This window comes from Maniola jurtina, chromosome 11, assembly GCF_905333055.1.
Source record: "Maniola jurtina chromosome 11, ilManJurt1.1, whole genome shotgun sequence".
Lineage (NCBI taxonomy): Eukaryota > Metazoa > Arthropoda > Insecta > Lepidoptera > Nymphalidae > Maniola > Maniola jurtina.
Window position 1 is genome coordinate 6,416,818 of NC_060039.1, and position 22,910 is coordinate 6,439,727.

The window sequence follows — 22,910 nt, forward strand, 5'->3', positions numbered from 1 at the left end:
CGAATGTAGCGCTGTTGTGATTTAGTACCCTTTTTATCCTGTCTTCGCTAGATTCTTGTAGTTAAGAACGTTTTATTAACATCGATTTCTATTCATGGCTCACTCGGAACGGTAATTATTAGATTTTACAAACAGCTAGTTTGTAACTTGTAAGTCCCTATCTCGAGATCTAAAATAATTATGATGATAAAGATCATGTCGAAATTTTTATGAATTTATTTAAAATTTATTAAAACTAGATGTTGCCCGCGACTTTGTCTGCGTGGACTGCTTCCGTCCGTTTTATATCCGTTTCCGTAAAAATTAGCCTAAGTATGTCCTTCCTCGGGAAGCTATCTCTTTCCAAATTCAGTCAAAATCTGTTAAACGGATAGGCCGCGAAAAGCTAGCAGACAGATAAACAGACAAAAACACTTTCGCTATTAGTATGGATTCAAAATATGGAAAGTATTTTCTTGGCAGCAGAAAATTAAAAGAAAATTAACGATGAGTCAATTACACCCCAAAACAAAATGGCGCAGAATGTCCGTTATAAAAAACTGAGCCAAGGGTTGGCGAATTTCTTTTCGGGTCTGTACATTTATTTAATTAATCACATTCTTACGATTGGGGCCATTGGGGGCCTCCGTCCGAATGTCCGAATAATTTGAGTTCTTTCTGATCACGCAATAACTTGGTACCGTTAGTAAAAAAAAAAGTAATAATACCTACCTATTTGTGAAAAAATCATCAATTTTATTTTTCATAAATGAAGGTGTGTAGGTAAATACTTTATGTTAGGTAAAAATTATGTAATTGCTTATACTTAAATTACTTATTTGAAAAATACTATACAATGAAATTACTTGAAACTATACATTTAGGCTAATTACTGCATACTGCATCAAGGAAAATGGTTTTAAGTTATAAAATACCTAATTATGAAAAATTCTAAGGCATATTCAATATTTTGGTATTGAAATGATGTTTTGGAAGGGTTCGTATTACGAGTCACTTTGCAACAATCTCGCTTGTAATTATGTTAGTCTGACAAAAATGGGGGCGCTATGTAGAGCTACGTGCGAACAGACATGGCCAAATAGATTTAATTTTAAGCAGATTTTCGTTTTGATTTGCCGATAAAAAAACCAATTAAATCAAGTATTCTGCTACACTTTAAATAATGTCTGATTGGAGATACTGACTTAAATGTACACATACTGCAATACTACGTAATCTTACATACGTTAAGCCGCGTACTCACTATAAGACAAATACGGCGCAATACATTGTGATATTAGCGTCATGCATTGTTGCACGACTTTATGTGCGGAAACAACGAGATCCGTCATTTTAAAATGACTATGTATGATAAAATAATATGGACAAAAAATATCGTCAGGCATGATGTTGCACAAAGTCGCACAATGTCTGAATACGTATCTGGTGACATTGTCCTACGACAGTTTTGTCAACTAGTGACCACACAGCTTTAAACAGCTATTAAATTCTATTCAATTCATAGCTCTACTACACTTAGAGCTAAAACACACACAAAAAAGAAAAAAGAAAATAAAAAACTGCCAAATCATATCGCTGTTACATCTCGAATGGTCCTTTTTTATTTCAATTTCGAGGGTGCGCTAAACGTTTGAGCGAACTCTATTATTCGGTATACTGTGCCGACGTGACGTAAGCACATTCGGCACTCAACAGCCGTTTGTTATTAAATGTAATAATGTATATCATAACGTATTCATATCTGCAATCTCAATGGATATGCCAATTTCATTATTTTGGCTCCCCGAGAGTTACATTTGCCGCTTTTTACCACATGGCGAGTGCTTTTTTTATGGCAATTTTTTACAAATCCATTCTTATCGAATTCTATATAGAGTAACTAATGTTTTGATACATTTGAATAAATAAATATGAGTTAAAATAACATGAATAAGCATTAGATTTAAACTTATCTTTTATAATAATAGTCCTATGAACTTGTGTTTTAAATATTTTATACGGTTTATCTAACTATCTACCTACTAACTTAATCTTAGTCATAACGGAACCTTAAGTTAATATCCACAAGAAATGATTCATTATTCCTTCCTTACGCATAACGTCATTTTCTATTTACAACAAAATGTTTCATTTGCATAATAGCTTTTTTTCCTGCCATTACTATTTACGTTGATATTCTGATTTGTTTGAGCGGGGCCCGCACGCACAACAAACATAAAGACAATCTGTATGTGGCGGCCATTTATGTAAATATAAATCTACGATACTGTGCTATTATGAAAATTGTAGATACAGAACGGGAGTGGCTCGTATTTACGTAATTCTTGGGTGTGGCCAGTTTGGAAAAATACTTGGTTCCCTTAATATCCATATTAATATTAAGTATAAATGCGAAAGTGTATCTGTCTGTATTTCTGCTAGCTTCTCACAACCCACGCATTTGAGCGATTTTGAGGTACAAAGCTAGCTTGCATCCCGGGGATGGTTATAGTCTACTTTTACCCTGGAATAACAAAGAGTTTTGCATTGCATTCCTAAAAAAATCTAAATACACGCGGATGAAGTTGTGGTCATCATCTACTTACTAATTCTGTACAGCTAAAAGCAGACTTATTATTTCATAAATATTATTTGAAAAGTAATACAAAATATGTATATATTTAAACTGTCTATATATTTACTAATAATACATTAAAATTACAAAAATAAAACATCTAAAATGAGACACAAAATAAAGTTGGAAATTTAATTTAAAAAAAAAGACTATCAAAATTTTTGTTTTAGGTGCTACGTGGCAGAATATGTGGTTACGATAAGTCATATTATTATTATTTATTATTATAGGTAAAAAGCTTGGAACAACAAATATCCTGGAGAAGATTTGCATTTTAAATAAATGTACCTGCACTTAAAAAGAAAACAAAATGAAACGTGAAAATAAATCCGCAAAGCGTGTTATTAATAAAGTTTGCGTTTAATCAACAAAACATCAGAAAGCAATGAGCTCTTATGGAGTCCGATAGAATTTCTCATTTGATTCGTCTTAAGTCGTCAGAAACAAAGTGCGCCGTCGTCAGTGGTGTTATTATCGCGTCTTTATAATTACAGGGCACATCAATCAGAGGGCATATGCAGATAGAGTAGAGCAGGGATGGCAAACCATTGGCACGCGGATCACTGGTACGTGACAAATAGGCACTAGGTACGCTTCATCGAAAAGTATTTATGCACGCACATTTTGGCTAAGAAAGCGAAAAGCGGAATGTAATACCTAGGTACCTATTGTGTAAGAAGACAAATTTCACGTTTGCTATTTTTCATTATATAGTGGATCGATTTATTGAAAATCTATCTGCAAGTAAAAATACACGCGAACAGTGAAAAACACACGCGTTTATTAAATCTTATTACTTATTTTTTTGATGTTTTGGGATATTCTTTGGAAATTGCCAAAATTTTTGCGTTCCAGCAGTAGTTCTCGAATGCTTAAAATTGCTAACGCATTTTAACTATACAAAATAATGATTTTCCTACTTATCTGTAGGTTTGACTGTAGCGACACGTAAATTTTTTAGTGTTATTTATTTATTTTAAGACTTCATGAAAACTAAAAGTAAACACAAATGTACACCTACACCACACTTGGTAGGTAGACCACAACACTGGATAAAAAATTGAGACTGGTTTTTTTTTGTAATTTGCAGCTCATAGACCGTAATCTGTGTTAGATCTGACAAAAAAATATATCAGATTGATTGATTTCAAGAATTAAAAAAACCAAATAGTTAGGTGCTAACCTTAAAAAGATTTTTACAAACAATTTACATCAAATTTTATTTGATGATGTAGCTTCTTTAATTAAGGAGAACTTAAAATCAATATTAAGTCTCAGTTAATAATTATTTATTTAACGTTTCATTAAATAATTGCACCGTAGTTGTAAAAGGTTCGCCATCCCTGGAGTAGAGCTGCGTTTTGTGCGAGTCAGCGCGCACTCGGCCCACTGTGCAACCCTTTCTTTGATATCTATAATGATATTTCGAATGGAATTATTAAAACATGCTCCTAAAATTAACAGGAACACATGGGAAAGGCTAATGCACGCCTTTTTGGGAATTATAGCCTACTAAATTAAATTCTTACAAACGAAATGAAATGTCTGCTTTTTCATTAACGTAGTCTTCGGTTTGATACACTCAGATTAATAAAGGGTTCCGTACCTACTCGGGTATTTTTTCCACATTAAATCAAAAACTATTGTGCAAACAAACAGGTGGGTACCTACCTATAGACGGCCTAAATTGACCATACATCCGATTTTTGAAAAATAGTTTTTGTGGAATGTCTGCGTTATAGACTTATTTTCGGTCGTCTGCAATGGGCGTAAAGTGTAGACACACAATGATAGGCACAATTCACGCATAACGCCACAAATGGCTGTAATTAAAAGAACAATAAGTAGTTTCAATTCTCGAAATCCAATTTCCTTAAACGCAGACCTTTACCTAAACGATAATATTACACTACAGCATAGATTCCTATTTAAGTAAGAAATAACATAACAAACCTTGATAACCTGTCCATATTATGGTATTTTTTCATTTAAAGAAAGATAGAAAATTTTGTTTTTGAAGCAAGTTGCTATACAAAGTTTAACTTAAATAACTAAGTAGGTACAATAGCATTTCACAGTCCACAAGTTTAAAGTTTTTCATTTCCGTTGTCTGTAAACAAAATTGTGTAGGAAGTTCATAGACTGCATCACTTTTAAGTTCTAACCAAACGCTTACTTACGCTCATCGAATAAAATAATAAATAGAGCCTCAATAGCCGCAATAGTAAAGGAGTGGACTGAAAACCGAAGAAAGGTCGACGGTTCAAACCCCGCCCGTTGCACTATTGTCGTACCTACTCCTAGCACAAGCCTGACGCTTAGTTGGAGAGGAAAGGGGAATATTAGTCATTTAACATGGCTAATATTCTTTTTTTTAGAAAAATAATAATAATAGGCAAGGAGTAGTATTTGAGAAAGCAAAATCTGATCTTCACAAAGCATCTACGAGTATTTTGTTATGGGCAAGATGTATAGACAATATGTCTATTATTAATTCATTAACTTCCAATAAAACATGTGCGAAAGTGTAAAAATAGTTTTAGACAGGAAATCAGGTCATATTTTAAAAATACACCGATCAGCTGTTTCGTAACCATGAAAATAATAATTAGTCTTACGGCCCTGGCGGAGTGCTGCAGTGAGATGTTGTATTACTAGAGGGTGCAATGTTCCGAAAAATGTTCTCACTGACTGCTCTTGAAAACAGGCCTAACTGGTGTCAAGACCTCAGGCTTTATGTATTTTAGTAAATTTTTATAAGTGGTAGCTTTATAATAGTGCAACTCTTAATAAAAATGTAACAAATATAAATAAGATTGATATCTATAGTAAATTGCCTTAGCTTACGTTTGCATTCATTGGCCGGGACGCTTTTGACGCCTGAACCTACCGCTTTAGTTGCTGTGAATTTGCAGCAAAAACATTTGAACATGTGACGAATCTCACAACTTATATTGTTAAATTTACGTTCGCACTGCAGAAAATCGGTTTACTTCTTTGACATGATAGATTTCAAGATTTCTATGAAGGCAATGAATCGTCAAACAAGCTCTTCTTCAACAAATTATAGGACAGCGGAAACGCAGTTCGCTAAATTAACAGGAAACAGAGTTTTCAACATGCTTTTATGTAAGTAAATGATGTAAGTCAATGGAACCTGTTAGACGCAATTACATCTGATTGGTTGACGATCTGTCACTTTTAGCTGCAGAAAAATGCAGAGACCAGAGTTGCAGCAAGAAATATTAGGAATTCATCCAACCTTGACTCTTGCGATTACAGCAATGTGATAGTACTTATAATACTCTCAAGGTAAGGAGGCTGATGTTTGCTCCTCCATAGATATCATCTCACCGAAGTGTTGTGATCTCACTGGGCCATCGCGCACGCGTCAATATTTGATGGAGACGGACGCCTTCACGTGGATCTCACCAATCATCACTACATTATATTGTCACGACTTAAATCGTTTCAGTATCGACAGCGACGACTCAAACAGAACACAATTCATATTGAACTTTAACATCGTAAAACAAGGTCTCATTTACGCAAGCAATTTCACTAAAGTTCAACCTAAACTGGTCATCAACGCTGTCTTTGAAAGCAGTCTAATTAAGTTTTTAAGACTATTGAAATTCATTGTTGATTGGCATATGGCGCTAGCGGCACATTTTAAATGAATATGTTATTTTCAATACGAGGAATGATTATTGCGTTTCAATTGTTTTGTGATTATTTTTAAATAGAAATAGATTATAGACTGTCAAAATATTTTTTATGTAGAGTTCAGCGAGTCAACGTCTCAACTAATGAAATGAATACGAAGGTACGGCGCACGGAAAAGGACTTGTGCGACTTGTGCATAGTCACGAACCAGTTTTGTATGCATCACCACGTTTGTTAAGAACTGATTTCAGTCGACGCCCTATTTGCATTTTTACTTTACATTTTCATCACATACATTGGTTTTAATCTATTTACACGGCCTTAATAATCACATGATCCGAGTCGCAGACACGGCGCGCTGCGGAGCGACAGCCGAAAGCAGGAATTATAAAGAATCCATCAACATCAGCCCAACACCGATCGCGAAATCCGCCATCAATCATAAAACATCAGAAAGGATTAAAATCTACGTTGCACCTTCCGGAGCTCGAGTACCCTTGTTTTTCTCTAACCCGTAAATACTGAGGGGCGTAAGTATGGCCCGGGGGCGGTAAATATTATAAAGGGGGGACAGGGAGTACCCCCGCCCCTGAGGGGGGCACTATCCCTTATCGCGAGCGTTACCCTCGCTGGCGCGACCGCTAGACCGCCAAAATGTGGGGCAAATCGATGCCTGTGCCCCATTTTTGTGCATCTGGACCATTATCGATTTTACACTCGCAGTTGAATATCGATTATTTTATGTGCATGACGCTTTAATAGACACCATTTTAAACTAGATTTGATGCCTTTTAAGATTAATGATTACGAACATAATATTTGTGTGTGTAACAAATTAACAACGTGGCTAATTCTTTTGTACACAATACAGGTCTGAAATCTAATGCTCACTGCTCACAGAGAGCAACATGAAAGGAATAGTGTCAACTAGCAACATTTAGAACTGTCATTTTGGTTTAAAGAATGTGCATAATAGAATTTGCTAACAATCACAATATTATGTATAATAGCATAAAAAACTTTAAAGGAGGTTCGGTCATCCTAACTGATGGTAGATAAAATATATTTCGTACTGTATATTATAAAATCGAAGCTAAAATTACAAAATACCACTTTCTTCGGTAGATGCATAAAAGTTCAATTGAATTTATGGCCGTTTTATTTTTATTATTCAATATTTTAACTATTTCATTATTTATTAACTTTGTTATGCAATAAACTTTGCAGCTAGGTACTATAGTAAACGGGGACCTATAACACCATAAATAACAAACAATGTAATTTTAAGTGTGACTACAACAATTATTGAAAGTAGGTACTTATCTCCTTCGTCGGAATGAAATAATTTTATACCACCTATAAATTTATTTAATCGGAGACACTATGTTGGTACCTGTAACCCGAGGACTTCCATTTTATACCACTTTTTAGATGCAACTTTGTAAGTAATACACAGACAGAGACATTCTGATTCAAGGTTGATTTTAAATACATATTATTAATAAGTACATTGTATTGTTTTATAATCATCATCATTGTCATCGTCAACCGATACAAAATATATCCACAGCTGGGCATACGCATAGGTCTCTTGTAGGGACTTCCCACACGCCACGGTTTTGTGCCGCGCCGTCTATACGTGTCTATACAGCGGCTCCTGCGACTCGCTCGATGCCGTCTGTCCACCTAATAGGAGGTCTTCCAACGCTGCGCTTTTTTAATAATTTTCCAATACGAGGTCGTCATTCTAGCACTTTGGGACCCCAACGTCTCTCGATTTTTAGGGTTTTACCTCAAAAGGAAAATCGGAACCCTTATAGGATCACTTTTTTGTCTATCTGTCTGTCTGTCCGTCCATCCGTCGTGTCTGTCAGGAAACCTATAGGGTACTCCTCGTTGACCTATAATCATGAAATTTAGTAGGTAGGTAGGTCTTATAGCACAAGTACAGAAATAAATCTGAAAACCGTTAAATTTAAAAAAAAATGTGTTTCAATTTTCAAAGTAGGTATATGCTTTATCTGCACATTCTAAAACAGATTTTTATTTATTTTTATGGACACCTAATAGTTTTTGGTTTATCGTGCAAAATGTTGGAAAAAATACCCGAGTACGGAACCCTCAGTGCGCGAGTCTGACTCGCACTTGGCCGGTTTTTCGAACTAGTATGAGATTGAGACCTGCCCATTGCCACTTGAGCTTCGCAACCCGCTGAGTTATGTCGATTCTCCTCTCTGGTTTTCCTTATTACGGTTTATTTATTCATTTTATATGTAAAACAATAAATATGGTAGGTAGGTTAGTACAATTTACTGTTGTATGTACTGTACTATGAATCACAATAGGTAAATTAAAACATTTAAGCAGGAGCATATTTAAACAAAGGTACAATGTACGAATCTACTTTTGTTTTAATACATCAGACATGTTATTTTGAAAAAGTATTTTTGATGATCTCAAATAATACTTTTTTGTATTTTATAGTTTCATTGTTAGTAGTTTACAAACTCTGCAAATATTGAATTTACTCATGCATTAATTGTGATATATTATGATTAAAACAAGAGGAACAAGTCGAAAGCTATAAAATGCAATTTACTATCTACACCGCCCGCGTCCTGATATTCTCTAAGTTTTATCGATTTCTCTTTAAATTGTTGCGAATGTTTTATTGGTTTTTATTACAAACTGTATATCTGGATTTAACGAGCGGCTTAAGTAGCCCATATCACGTTGTTGCTTTGTTGTGGATGTTTCGAGTCGTCTCTAGTCTAGTTGGTTATATTTTATAGTTCAAGTGCGTTAACGATCGCACGGGTAGGTAAGCATTTTGCATGATACCTACTCGTAGTACTTAGTTGACTAAAGCATCAATATAGGTAGGTAGGTACCTATTGATTCTGCTTTTTCTAAGTTTTAAGTTTTTGACCCCCGACCCAAAAAGAGGGGTGTTATAAGTTTGACGTGTGTATCGGTGTATCGGTGTATCTGTCTGTGGCATCGTAGCTCCGAAAAATGGTTGTTTTCACGCAGTGAAATAATTTTGTTTCAATTCTACAATTGATTTCCCTATCAAAAGAAAAATTAGTAGAGTTAAAAAATGGCAGATTTACAATTGTGAAAAACAAAACATTTCGTGTTTTCATGCCACCTCGAACCAATAATGATACCTCGGGATAGCTTCACGCAGGGTCATTGCCCCCAGCGACTAAACTGGTTAATCAGCTGATAACTACTCCTGAGTTACTTACCTACTGAAATACAGTAGGTCTTACCCAAAAAGTTGTTCTAATTTTTGTTTCATACTTTTACGAGATCAGGTCCGTCATAGTGAATTACTATTGCTTCTCACGCTTTGGAGTTCATGAATATATTTTTTTACTGGTTCAAAACATTTTATTGTTTAACATTTGGATAGTAGGTAGGTAGTACCTACTGCTGAGATGAAATCGTTCTGCCGCGACAAAACGATCATTAAAATTTCAGGCTGTTGGTATTTGTGGTACCTACTTATCAGTAATTTAGATAATTTTCTTAAATTCTAATTAAGTTACAATTATCATTATTGTAAAGGACTCTAGTTTTAATAGTCTTGACAATGGGGATGCCTAGGTCAAAAATAAATTATTTCTTAGTAGTTATTAAATGGAGTCTTCCAAAATTCGTAAAATCTACATTCGCTGGTAGTTTTAAGTTTGCTAACCATTTTAAATTATCGATTTAATTAAAAAACGTCAAATTACGTCAAATTTTATGACGTCACATCTGTGTATTTCATACAAGCTTCCATACCTACTAATCAAGCGTTTTGACGTTTGATAAAAAGTCGCTGATTTGACTAGTAGTCATCATCCCTATTAGGTAGGTGCTTCAAAGTCATTTCAAATCTACTATTAGATACATTGCTGCCACGATCTTACATATTGCTTGCCACAAACGTAAGTAGGCAGTTTTTGCACATTGCAATTGTACTGAATTAATCTACAGCAGATGCTTCTACACTTAGAAACCTACATATTATGGAAAATTTAAAATATATGTTGTGTAGATAAAGCATTCAATCGATGGTAGGCAGGCACTAGGTAGGTATGTGAATAATGTGTCACACGAACAGAAATTGTAGACATTCCTATATGTAACGTACTATAATTAAATAATGACTTCTTTATCGATTCGCTTTGTAAAGTGATATTAACCATGAGATTGTGTTGCTTCCACAATCCACACTCGCGTGCATCTTTAATTGCAATTAATTGTGTGAATATTTCTTACCGCAGCGACACCGATATGTCTATATCAACCTACCTTTTTCTAGTATTTTGCCAAATCTATAATTTTTATGTATAAACCTATTCCTTGGTCGGTATGTGTGTTCTAATTAAATAAAAATTACACTTATTTAGGTATTGAACCTTAAGAATTAGCAATTTAATGGCTTTATTTGTAAGGAAAGTTCATATTATTACTATGCAAGATATAATTTAATGCGATTGTACAATTGGTCTCGTTCTCACCGCGAATGAAGCGAGGCGCGCAAAAACGCCAATTCCCCGCGTTTCCGCCACCTATTGTCTTCATTCCGATCAGCTTTGGATTAGTGACTAAGTAATTTCAATATTTACCTATAAATTAATGTTTTAGTTGGCATCTATAAACATCGACTCCCTTACGATTTTCAAAAGTATTTAAGTACATATACGTTTAATGAGGTTTCACTAACTTTCTCTTAACGTTCTGCGTGGCTAGTGGGCTTGCAGGGCTATAGGCTACTGGATTCGTACAGATTTGTATAACTAACCCACCTAAGGTACCTACTCTCTCTACATTTTTAATAGAGCATCATTCAATTCATCATTTTCTTTGTCAGTTTGTACGTCTGGAACAGTTCATCTCATGATGAACGGCAATGACTTCTTCTAGCTATAATTAAACATGATTAGAGCTCAACACATGGTGCAATTATAAGACGTTACAATACAACGGCTACTGTACTACGTTACACGCTAGGCAATAATTTCTGCCAGCCATTCAAACACTTGCACGGATGCGAAACGACCATTTATTTATTACTAATTTTTTTTCCATCAACTCTATCAGCCTGCATGTCCCACTTCTGCTGGGCGTTCGCCATTTTTAGAGCGTGTCGCCAAATAATGTCCTCCACCTTGCTCATCAGCTCACTTCCCCCACCTTAAGATTGTCGTCTTACTCAATCAACTACATCTTACACACTTTTTGGTTTAGCCCATCGTCTGTCGCGTTCGGTTCTGCGACAAGTATGACCTGACTATTTTTGTTCGAGTTTGACCGTAGCTCCAAGACATGGTCGCTAACTATGGGCCTCATGAGAAAGCTCAGAGTAACTCTGCGGGCGATGGAGAGAGCTATGTTTTCAGTATCTCTAAATAATCAAATCTGAATCTATACTGTATCGTTGGGATTCCAAGGTGCTGAAATGCCAACCTCGTACCTACAGGAAAACGCAGCGTTTTGGAAGACCTTCTACTAAGTGGACAGACGACATTAGAAGAGTCGCAGGGAGGCGCTAGAATCAGGCAGCGCAAAACCATGTTGTGTAGAAGTCTGAAGTCCCTAATACAGGAGTCTACATATTATGTCCAGCTGTGAACGTCTATCGGTTGATAATGGTGATGATGATGATGATGATGACAGAGTTCCGTATTTTTGTCGACCACTTCACTTATTGGGCGAGCGTGACTGAACAAAGCAAATAACTAAACTTTTTGGTAGTTACATGAATGTAGGATTTATCTTTGTTTATGCCCCAGAGAACATGTTTAGCTGTCAGTCACAGTTAACTTACACCTGATAATAATCGTCAGTTAAACCTAGTGGAACATCATTTTGTTTCTTGTATTATATGTGTGTGCTAAATTATTGTTTTAGAGCGAAGAACTATAAAGGGTGACGAAAAAAACGTAAAATTATTGTATGGGTAAAGATGGCGAAGGAGATATTAAAACAGGTCCTAATAACATACCAGGGCATACCTATAGGAATACTTAGGTAAAATACCAGAAATAGTCTCTAAATTCATCATCATCATCATCGATTTATCGCCAGCTCACTACTGAGCACTCTCAGAATGAGAAGGGTTTGGTTATCACGCTGGCCCACTGCGGATAGGCAGAATTCACACACCTTTGAGAACATTATGGAGCACTCTCAGGCATTCAGGTTTCCTCACGATGTTTTCCTTCACTGTTAAAGAAACTGATATTTATTTGCTTGAAGCGCACATGACTCCGATAAGTTAGAGGTGCGTGCCCGGGATCAAACCCCGGACCCCCGACTAGGAGGCTGACGTCTTAACCACTAGGCTATCAGCGCTTTTCTTATTGCGTCTCCGAATAGCGATTCATGAAAATGTCGCTCGTCCTCGTCAACAAACGCACTTGTACAAATAGCCCGACCGCGTTCCGTATCCATTCAAATCCACAATCATGAATGAAATCAAATGAGAAAGAGACGACGGGATACCGTAAGGCGGTGTGTAAGTGGGATGGAATTTAAATAGTACGCGAAACGGAAATAGAGCCCGAGATAATTCCGTCTAGCCAGAGGGATTCCCTCGTGTCACTTGTGTGCGTTTTTCGAATTGTACAAGAGGATTACGAATGTCGGCGTTCCGACTGCTCACTTGGTGTTGGGAGGGTCCTTTATCGGTGTTCGTAGCGATCCGGGTAGTCGGTGTCGGGGTTTCCATTCTTTCCGTCTGAGTCGAGTGTTCCCCGGCTACTTGTTGATCAATCGTAATAAATTGCCTCCATGATATTCCCATTGTGGAACCGTTTGTCGCTTTACTGCCTTTGAGGAAATTGCGTTTCCTTGAGCTACTCCAGTTGATTTGACGCTCCAGTGTTCTTTGAATGGCAGTCGGAAAGTTTATTTGATTAGATTGTTCTGTTTTATTAGCTGTTTAGGGATTCGCGTACATAGAATGTTTCTATTTTTTACCCCCTTAGGAGTTGAATTTTCAAAAATCATTTCATAGCGGCTTTTACGACATAATTAATAGCTATCTGCAATCGTTTCAGCCTGTTTCAGCCCGATCCGTCCAGTAGTTTGAGCTGTGCGTTGATAGCAGATCACTGAGTCAATCAGTCACCTTTTTCTTTTAGTAGATATTTATATTGAGATAAGCAATCACAATGAAATCATTAAACACGTCATGTTTAGGAAAAACCTATAAGTAGGTAAGTAGGTACTTGATAGTCAAACGAGGTAACTCAAAGATCCATAAAAAGCAGAGTTGTTTGTATTACTTACGTAACAGATTGTTAAATAATTACGTCGTAAAATACAAACTAAATTACGTCGAACATTTAATTGAACAATAGATAAAAGTGGAACGAAAGTGCACAATGCCGCAACCAATCAAGTCACAAATAGATTAAATTTTGGCAGGTTGGTGAAAAAGGTTTAGAAGCTCTCGATTTCGTTTCCCCAGATTTCATTTTTTCGCTGGTCGTAAGATTTTCATTTAAAAAAAACCGTCCAAGTGCGAGTCAGACTCGCGCACTGAGGGTTCCGTACTCGAGTATTTTTTCCAACATTTTGCACAATAACTCAAAAACTATTATACATAAAAATAAATAAAAATCTGTTTTAGAATGTACAGGTAAAGCCCTTTCATATGATACATTTGAAAATTGAAACACATTTTTTTTTAAATGATGTAGCCACAAATTTGCGGCTTTCAGATTTATTCTTGTACTTGTGCTATAAGACCTACCTACCTACCAAATTTCATGATTCTAGGTCAACGGGAAGTACCCTATAGTTTCTTATAGACAGTATAGACAGACAGACAGATAGACAGACAGACAGACAGACAGACGAACAGATAACAAAGATAAGGGTTCCGTTTTTCCTTTTGATGTACGGAACCCTAAAAATGGAGGTCGTCACCCAAAAACTATTTTATAATGTTGTATTTATAATATCAGCGGTTAAGAAACTTGTATACCTACTTGTTGATGATCGATAACATTGTAAAATATAGTTACCTACATATTTCATTTTATTTTGAATTGAATGTAGGTAAGTAGATACATTAGAAGTTTTACAGAATAATAAGAAACATCCAAGTTCGGACATATTTTGGCAGTGTTGGCGGTTGCGGTGCAATGATGGCTCTTTTAGTGTTATTTTGCCTTTTTTAACCCCCGACCCAAAAAGAGGGGTGTTATAAGTTTGACGTGTGTATCTGTGTATCTGTGTATCTGTGTGTCTGTGTATCTGTGTATCTGTGTATCTGTGTATCTGTGTATCTGTGTATCTGTGTATCTGTCTGTGGCATCGTAGCGCCTAAACGAATGAACCGATTTTAATTTAGTTTTTTTTGTTTGAAAGGTGGCTTGATCGAGAGTGTTCTTAGCTATAATCCAAAAAAATTGGTGCAGCCGTTTAAGAGTTATCAGCTCTTTTCTAGTTTTCTTGTAGAAAAGAAGGTTACATAACCGTTAGGTTCATAATATTATGTTAATTGACAAGTGTCAAGCTGTCAAGATGGACGTTGCCTTGATACATAATTATTTATTTGAAAATGATGTTTTGGAAAACTCTGATACTTTGGATCGTAGGCGCGGAATAGTCCAAGAAAATCGGTTCAGCCGTTTAAAAGTTATCAGGTATTTTCGGTCTTTTCTAGTTACTGTAACTTCACTTGTCGGGGGTGTTATAAATTTTTAATTTACACTTGTAGTGATATACAGTAAATGGTATATTTACTATCTATTTATTTATCGTACCAGTAGGTAACCCAGATGCTTTAGGCATTTTTACTGTCATTTTCATTTTTATGTTTTCTGTTTATTTGAATATGGCTAAGACCTGTACCTATATTCTTTTACAGGAGACGCCGCAACAGCTGTTGTGTGTATTTGTGGGTGCTTGTGGATTAGAAAATACGAGTATCTCTGAGATGTGGTGAGAAGAACAAAGTCATCTCATCTAAAGAAAGAAACAGCTGATAATATAGTCGCGATTGAATTTTTTTCAAGCATTTATAGCAAAACGACAAAAAATCGACTAGTGCTTAGTCAAAAGTGCAACTAAGGATAAGGTATAAATAATTTAGAACTAAGTACTAATACTATATACCTATAGGTACTTGGGTATATAATATTTGAATAACATTTGTATGTTATTAGGTTATTAAATTTTAAAAAATACAGTTTTTGTTACATTCAGCGCCACACAAACCACTGTTGATTTGTTCCGGGCACTCAGAAACTTTATAATTATGTCTCTACATAATAATAAATCAATCCCTTGTAATAATTAGGCTTCGGGCTTACATTGAGCAGTCAAGTCGTCATGTGTAACAGTTTATGTAACTAATTTCTCCAAATAATTTGGCGCACATGTCTGAGACAGTACACTGCGTCTTGGTTTAATATTTCAATGAGAACCACCGCTTGGATCCAAGCCAGTGCCAGCGCCTAGCGGGCCCACCCCTATCATTCATAACACTGTTGCTAACATAATATGCCATGATGGGGTCTAGCACGGAAATTGTTACTATAACATTTTGACAATCGCAAACGTAGTTTTGCTTTTATGGTATTCCTGCTTAGATATTTATACCTACATATTTAAGCCAATGGTATCAACCGAAGATTGTATTTATCATAATAATTTATGTAGGTAGGTTACACATATATACCTACATATCAAATTTCAAGTGTTTCGATTTCAAACTTTGCATGTTTTATATGTAATAAAATATGCCTGTATACCTACATTAATTAAATATATAATTCATTTATCCTACCTATAAGTAGGTATTAACTAGATTTTACATTTTTGTAATAAAATTCGACATTCAATTTCAGACTTGCCTTAAATACAAAACTGTTGAAATCCTTGCTCATACAGAAAGCATTATACTTTAAAATGGAAGATTAAATAAATTACTCGTAAGAGTAAGATATGACTCGGTCCAGCAACGCAGGGATTACCTACCTCTGTGCTGAAACTATGAAAAGAGCAACCGCCGAGTTTATTGCGTTGAGTTATTATGCACTAAGGTTTGATGCTGGTTTTTAGGGTTCCTTACCGTAAGGATGCCAACTGGACCCTATCACTAAGACTCCATTGTCCATCCGTCCATCTGTCTGTCAGTTGGCTGTAAGTATGTCATGAACCGTAATGAAAGTGTTAGTTAGGTATATTTTGTACGATGGTACGGAACCCTTCGTGTGTGAGTTGGACTCGCACTTGATCGGTTTTTCTTCTCGATAGGAAGAGCATTCCGAACGCGTAGGCTTCGACGATTTGAAAGACTTACCTATTCAATTTTATTTGAGTAAAAACTTATCTATTTCTACTTAGTAGGAATAGGTAAGATGAACTATTGTCATAAAATAAAATGAGATGGTAGGTAGGTACGTTTTACTCATCAAATACTATAAAACTGACTTCACACAGATAGCGTTTTTGTATTTCTACTTACTTACCTACTAAGAATAATCTTCATCGAACAATTGAAAACAGAAATTATCTTCAATACTAGGAACAATTACAATATAACTGTTTGTCTGATTGAAATCTCAAGTGTTAGACCATTTACTCTTTTTATTTAAATTCGAAAACAGCGTTTTATTTGTTAAAACTACGTGACTTTAGAAAACCGGAAAGTTTAATACTTACCTATAAGAACAAAATTTATTTATCAAGCTTCGTAGGTACTTTAACCTACAATATAGATAGAAACTTAGCTTTCTTTCAATAAACAGACATTTTGACGAAAAACAATAATCTCTAACTCTCATATTACTTATAAAATAAGATAATAATAAGATAAAATAGGATAAAAAGTAGCCTATGTGCTAATCCAGGGTATAATCTATCTCCATTCTAAATTTCAGCCCAATCCGTCCAGTAGTTTTTGCGGGAAGGAGTAACAAACATACACACACACACACATACAAACTTTCTCCTTTATAATATTAGTGTGATAATTAAAAATTGAAAATAATAAATAGAAAAGAACAGTAAAATATTATAATTTGGGTACTATTAATTAAATACATATCCTCCTCAGAGACATATTAGCTACTTACCTACCTACCTACCTATAAGTAGGTACTTGCCTACATAAACCAATAATGATATATGAATAAATTAAACATAATGCAAGCCAATAATCATTTGTCGATTATAATACTATCGCTATGTAAGTTATATTAACTATCTATCCGTTCAATCGCAGAGACAAATTATGTTTAATCAATAACACATTTACGTTAGCTATGTGTAAATAAATAGTTGATAGTAACATCACTTATTTATAAATATATTTATCTCTACTATAGACAGATACTTTATCAGATGGAAAGAAAGTTATTAGGTAAGTAGGTAGGTATAGTGCGTTTCATCGCATAGTACCTATGGCGTTATGTTGGCTCCCCTGTCTGTCCAAGTCATTGGCACCATATTTGCATAAGAAGGCGCAGATTTTGTTTATTTTCATTTGATTTTTCTGAATGAATGAAATGAAAATCAAATGAAAATAAACAAAATCTGCGTCTTCTCATGCCAATATGGTGCCAATGACCACCCAACAGACAGGGGAGCCAACATAACGCCATAGCGCTCTCTCTGTTACGTAATCCCATACAAATGATAGAGACCTAAATCTCATAGGGGTTAACCATTTTGAATCATCAACCAATCACAAACAGTAAACATGTTTTTGAAACGCATTCGACATCCAATTCGAGAATATTTCTTAAAAACATCCCAAAAATTAGAAAACGAAGTTTCGCTTGTGATCAAGATGAATAGGCTCAAGGTATTTTTTTATCTTAATCCTTGAAATATTTTCAAATACCTAGGTACCTACCTAATACTAATTTGTAGGTACAAGTCAATCATCATCATCATTATCATCGGCATTTATGGTTGGACATAAGCCTCTTAAAATAGCGCCAACGGTTCACCTTTGCCCACAAGGCAAGGTAAGAACTTTTTCCAACTCTACCAAAGTTTTAGCAAACATTTTCTAAAGTTACAAGTAGGTAGGTAGATAGGTTTCATTGTAAGTTTTGTTGATTAATCTTTAAAAATGTACAAACCGGTCAAGTAAAAGTCGGACTCGCACACGAAGGGTTCCGTACAAATTTTAATTTTCATAGCGGTCATTTTGAAATTAACCATCTAGGTTAAAGGTTGCGTATCTCCAGAGAAAAAAAGGAACCCTAATAGGATTACTTCGTTGTCTGTCTGTAGTGTCCGTCAAGACCCGTAAAGGGAACCAAAACCTAGGGTAGGTACCTAAGGGAATTAGCTTAGGTACCTACCCTAGGTTTTCTAGAATCATGATTTGGGTAGCAAATAAGCAAGAAGTAAGTAAAGGGAAAAATCCAAATACCGTGAATTAGTGGTTACTTACCTCATTAAGAAAATAAAAAGTGGCATTTTTTATAAAACTGTACTGTACAACCCATCGTGTGCGAGTCCGACTCGCACTTGACCAGTTTTTTTTATTAGTTGTCTACCTATTACGGTTCATGAGATACAGCACGCTGACAGACGTACGAACAGCAGAGGCTCAGTAAAAGGGTATTTTGGCACCCTTCAGTTGGTACGGGACTCTTAAAATCATGAAAATAGTCTGAGGCACCTTGGGAACGCACTTGAAAAACGCCGCCTTGTTCACTACTACCTATAGATACCTACCTATATCCTACTGTAATCCTTCCGTCAAATTTCAAAGTTCAAAACTACAGAAAATGCTGGGAAGTTCCGTCGCTCCTACCGGCTACCGGCTCTACAAAGGTAATGAGCAGTTATTTCAGTGCTTTGTTTATTTACAAAATATCACTCTGTTTGAAGGCGGACCATCAAAATGCATCGTAAAGCTAAAATTCCATAAAAAGTCGTGTTGATGACCTCCATAATTGAACCCCGCTTTGTGAAGCAGAGACAATGGACGGAACCAACGCTTTCAATGTATTGATTAAGAAATTGCTACAACTCAATTAAATATTTTATTATTGACTAAACAATGAGGTTTATTATTAGTCACCTATCTAGAACCAGATCTAGCAACGGTTTTAGCAATGTAAAGTCTGCTTTATCTTTAAGCATAACTAGCTGACGCCCGCGACTTCGTCCGCGTGGATTTAGGTTTTTCGAAATCCCGTGGGAACTCTTGGTTTTACGGGATAAAAAGTAGCCTATGTACCAATCCAGGATATTATCTATCTCCATTCCGAATTTCAGCCAAATCCGTCCAGTAGTTTTTGCGTGAAGGAGTAACAAACATACATACACACACACACACACACACACACACACACACAAATACAAACTTTCGCCTTTATAATATTAGTGTGATAGTGTGATCCTATTAGGTAGGTAGGTAAGTATATTCAAAAATTATGATTTTGTTATTATTTAATTTTGGTTCATACTCGTACTATAGTGTGGAAATAAAGGTAGGTCTACACTGAGACTTCTGACTATTTAAGTACCTATAATCTTTTTGTTTAAAGGGTCAATATTAAGGAAAAATATAGGATAACATCCATTCACCATATTCTACTACATTATATCTAAGTAATCTATAGATTATTATTCCTTAGCAACATTGTTTTTGTCAAAAATCACATCCATTTTTTTTACAAATGACAACAACACTGTAACTTATTAGCAAAATATTTTTATCGATAGAATTATCAGATATTAGATAGATCAAATATACGAAAGGTACAGGTACCTACATAATATATTATAGAAGTGTCGCTTAAAATGTATCGCAGTAAGTAGTAATTATTAATATCTAGTAGTAGGAACGTAGATAGCTATCTACACGTAGCGTAGACTGTAAGATATTTTTGACGGTTATCCAAACGGCCTTTGTAATTCAATTAGAACTTCAAAAGCATTGCTGGTACTTAAAAGAGTTGTAAGTCACAATCACAAATCACACCCGTGGGGTTCCATTCCACGATCCGAAGTAACCTGATCCTCATTTATCTGCCGTCGAGCAATTATTGAAGCGTGAAAAGGAACGTCCACCTATTATTATATACGTTTTGTAATGCGGGCGATGCCTGAAAATATCGTATTTCCTAGCTTATAATTTGAATAAATATTGATAATATGCACTTTTATTTATGAAGTTTTAGTTAATTTATCATTTTCGATAGATAATTGCCTTTTTTGCCTGTTTATTCCCTTTCAATATTAAAATAATGAATAAAAAAATATAGATTCTGAATGAAAAGTATCGATACTAAAAAAATATATTTCTTGTTACTATCTAAGTAGGAAGTAAGTTTTAGAAAATGGAAATGAGCAGGATAGGAATTATTAGGATAGATACTAATAGGACCTATCAATAAGGTCAGAAATGCAAGCACCCAAAGCCAAAAAGAAATTGTTTTTTATTTATATTTAACGAAAACAAAAAAGATTGCACAATTCTCAAATTTATTATTAAAACACGGTCATTGCCGTGATAATATGTAGCAAAAATTAAAAAAACCTAAGCCGCGTCCACACCGAGGTAGGTGATACAAAAAACATGTTATTTGTGAGTCGGCTCTTGGATTGAACCAGTGAAATCGTAATGGCGGAAACATGTCAATACAGATTAGTTTGATTCGACCGCACCGACTACGACTGTGCAGACATTTATATTTTTTATTTTAACTTAATACTATTAATGTAATAATAATTTAAGCATGTTTATGTTACAGCTTTAGATTTTCTTAAAATAATACAATTTGTGTTTTTCTTTCTAAAAATACCCATCCAACAATAATTAAGTTATAGGTATGAAAACTAATGTTTGCTTATTTCTTACATGCGTTTGCGCATTGTTCATCCGATTGAACATTTGATACCTTACCTATACAAATGTTTTTGGGATTTACGGGAAGGTTTCTGACATACTACCATCAACGTAGGTCGGTACTTACAGTATTTATGTAGATGAAGCACAAGTCGTACTTATTGGAACGTAATATGTCGGGCATTAACTAGTAAATAAATATAAAAATAAGTATTTATTTTAGTCGGTGCAGTTCTTTAAAATACATACATTTTTATCAAAAGCTCAGTTTTTTAACAAATTAGCAGTAATTAGTACGAATCTCATATCTATCTTTACTAAGTCGTTTTGTAACATTTAAAAAAATAAATTAAGTCGTGTTATTCCTAATTTTATAAAGTAAGTATTTTATTGCATGAAACATTTAACATGAGAATGCGTCGAAGTATAAAGCGTATAAATATGATAATGCACTGATGAAGAAACTTATAAATCCACTGGCACTAATTATCTAATTAGAGAAGACACGGACGGACGGGTGCGAAGCGGCAAGCGGTACCTATATATCTACGGAAACCTTTAGCAAAATGCTATCTAGGATTAAAAAGAAAAATATTGCGAATCATGATTCTTGTAATTTTTCGACCCAAATCAATATTTAACTGAGAATAAAAAGAAAACACATAACTAGTACTTACCTACTGTCACTTAATATAAGGAATACCTAAATAATAGAACAATGCCTACATAGGTATCTAAATATAATATATTATTTACATAATGTTATAGGTATAATATACCTACCTATAATTTAATTCAATTTATTTTAGTTTTAATTTAATATTTTTTAGCTTTAAAATTGAGACAAACAATTTATAAGTAGTTCATTGTTATAATACTTATTTGATTTGGTAATAAAATGAAACCTTTGAAAACGAAGAATAAAGCAAAAAAATAAAATAATAGATAACTTTCAGCTTTTTTGTTAGGTATGATATACCTATAAGTAGATATGCCTATCAAATGAGTACATCATACACGTTTAGTTACATGCCAATCTTAAAGAACATCATTTAGCATTAAAATTATTAGGTATTCCTTGATTAAAGAAGACAACAAAAAAACGAATCTAAAAGTAAATATTTTACCCAGTGTATGTACACCCTAACATTTAGTTGGGTAGGTACAAGCTAAGTAGGCACCTAGAATTTAGGTACCCCTACATACATATTTATTTACACAAGTGAAAAATAAAAATTATAACACCCCCGACAATTAGTGAAGGTTACAGTTACTAGAAAAGAGCTGATAACTTTTAAACGGCTGAACCGATTTTCTTCGATTATAGCTAAGAACACTCTCGATCGAGCCACCTTTCAAACAAAAAAATCAAAATTAAAATCGGTCCATCAGTTTAGGAGCTACGATGCCACAGACAGATACACAGATACACAAATACACAGATACACAGACACACAGATACACACGTCAAACTTATAACACCCCTCTTTTTTGGTCGGGGGTTAAAAATATGGAATCATAAACAGCCCTAAACAAAATACCTACTTAGGTACCTATGTATAATGTCTCAGGTAGGTATGTACCTAACCATGTAAGTAAGTTTAACTTGTAATGCGCTTTGGCATCAAGTTGTAAGCATTGCAAGAATCTGTAATAAATTGAAATAAAATATGAATAATAAGGACGATTAGGTAAAGCTCAAATACGCCAGTACTACCTAATTAATTATTATTTATTAGGTAACTAATTAAAAGATAAAGATGGACAAGACGGCAACCAGTCACGCACGCGGTGACCTTG

The 22,910-nt window shown here is 34.8% G+C and overlaps 1 protein-coding gene and 1 long non-coding RNA gene across 10 annotated transcripts in view; one reads left to right on the forward strand and one right to left on the reverse strand.

The window, feature by feature from the left end:
- LOC123869929 (dachshund homolog 2) overlaps positions 1 to 22,910 on the reverse strand; it is a 194,729-nt gene that overhangs the window by 169,616 nt on the left and 2,203 nt on the right. The gene's annotated exons all lie outside the window — the stretch shown is intronic.
- LOC123869935 lies at positions 12,124 to 16,202 on the forward strand. Its single transcript, XR_006796980.1, has 3 exons — positions 12,124 to 12,307; positions 15,159 to 15,368; positions 16,141 to 16,202. It is a non-coding gene; the product is annotated as an uncharacterized LOC123869935 (long non-coding RNA).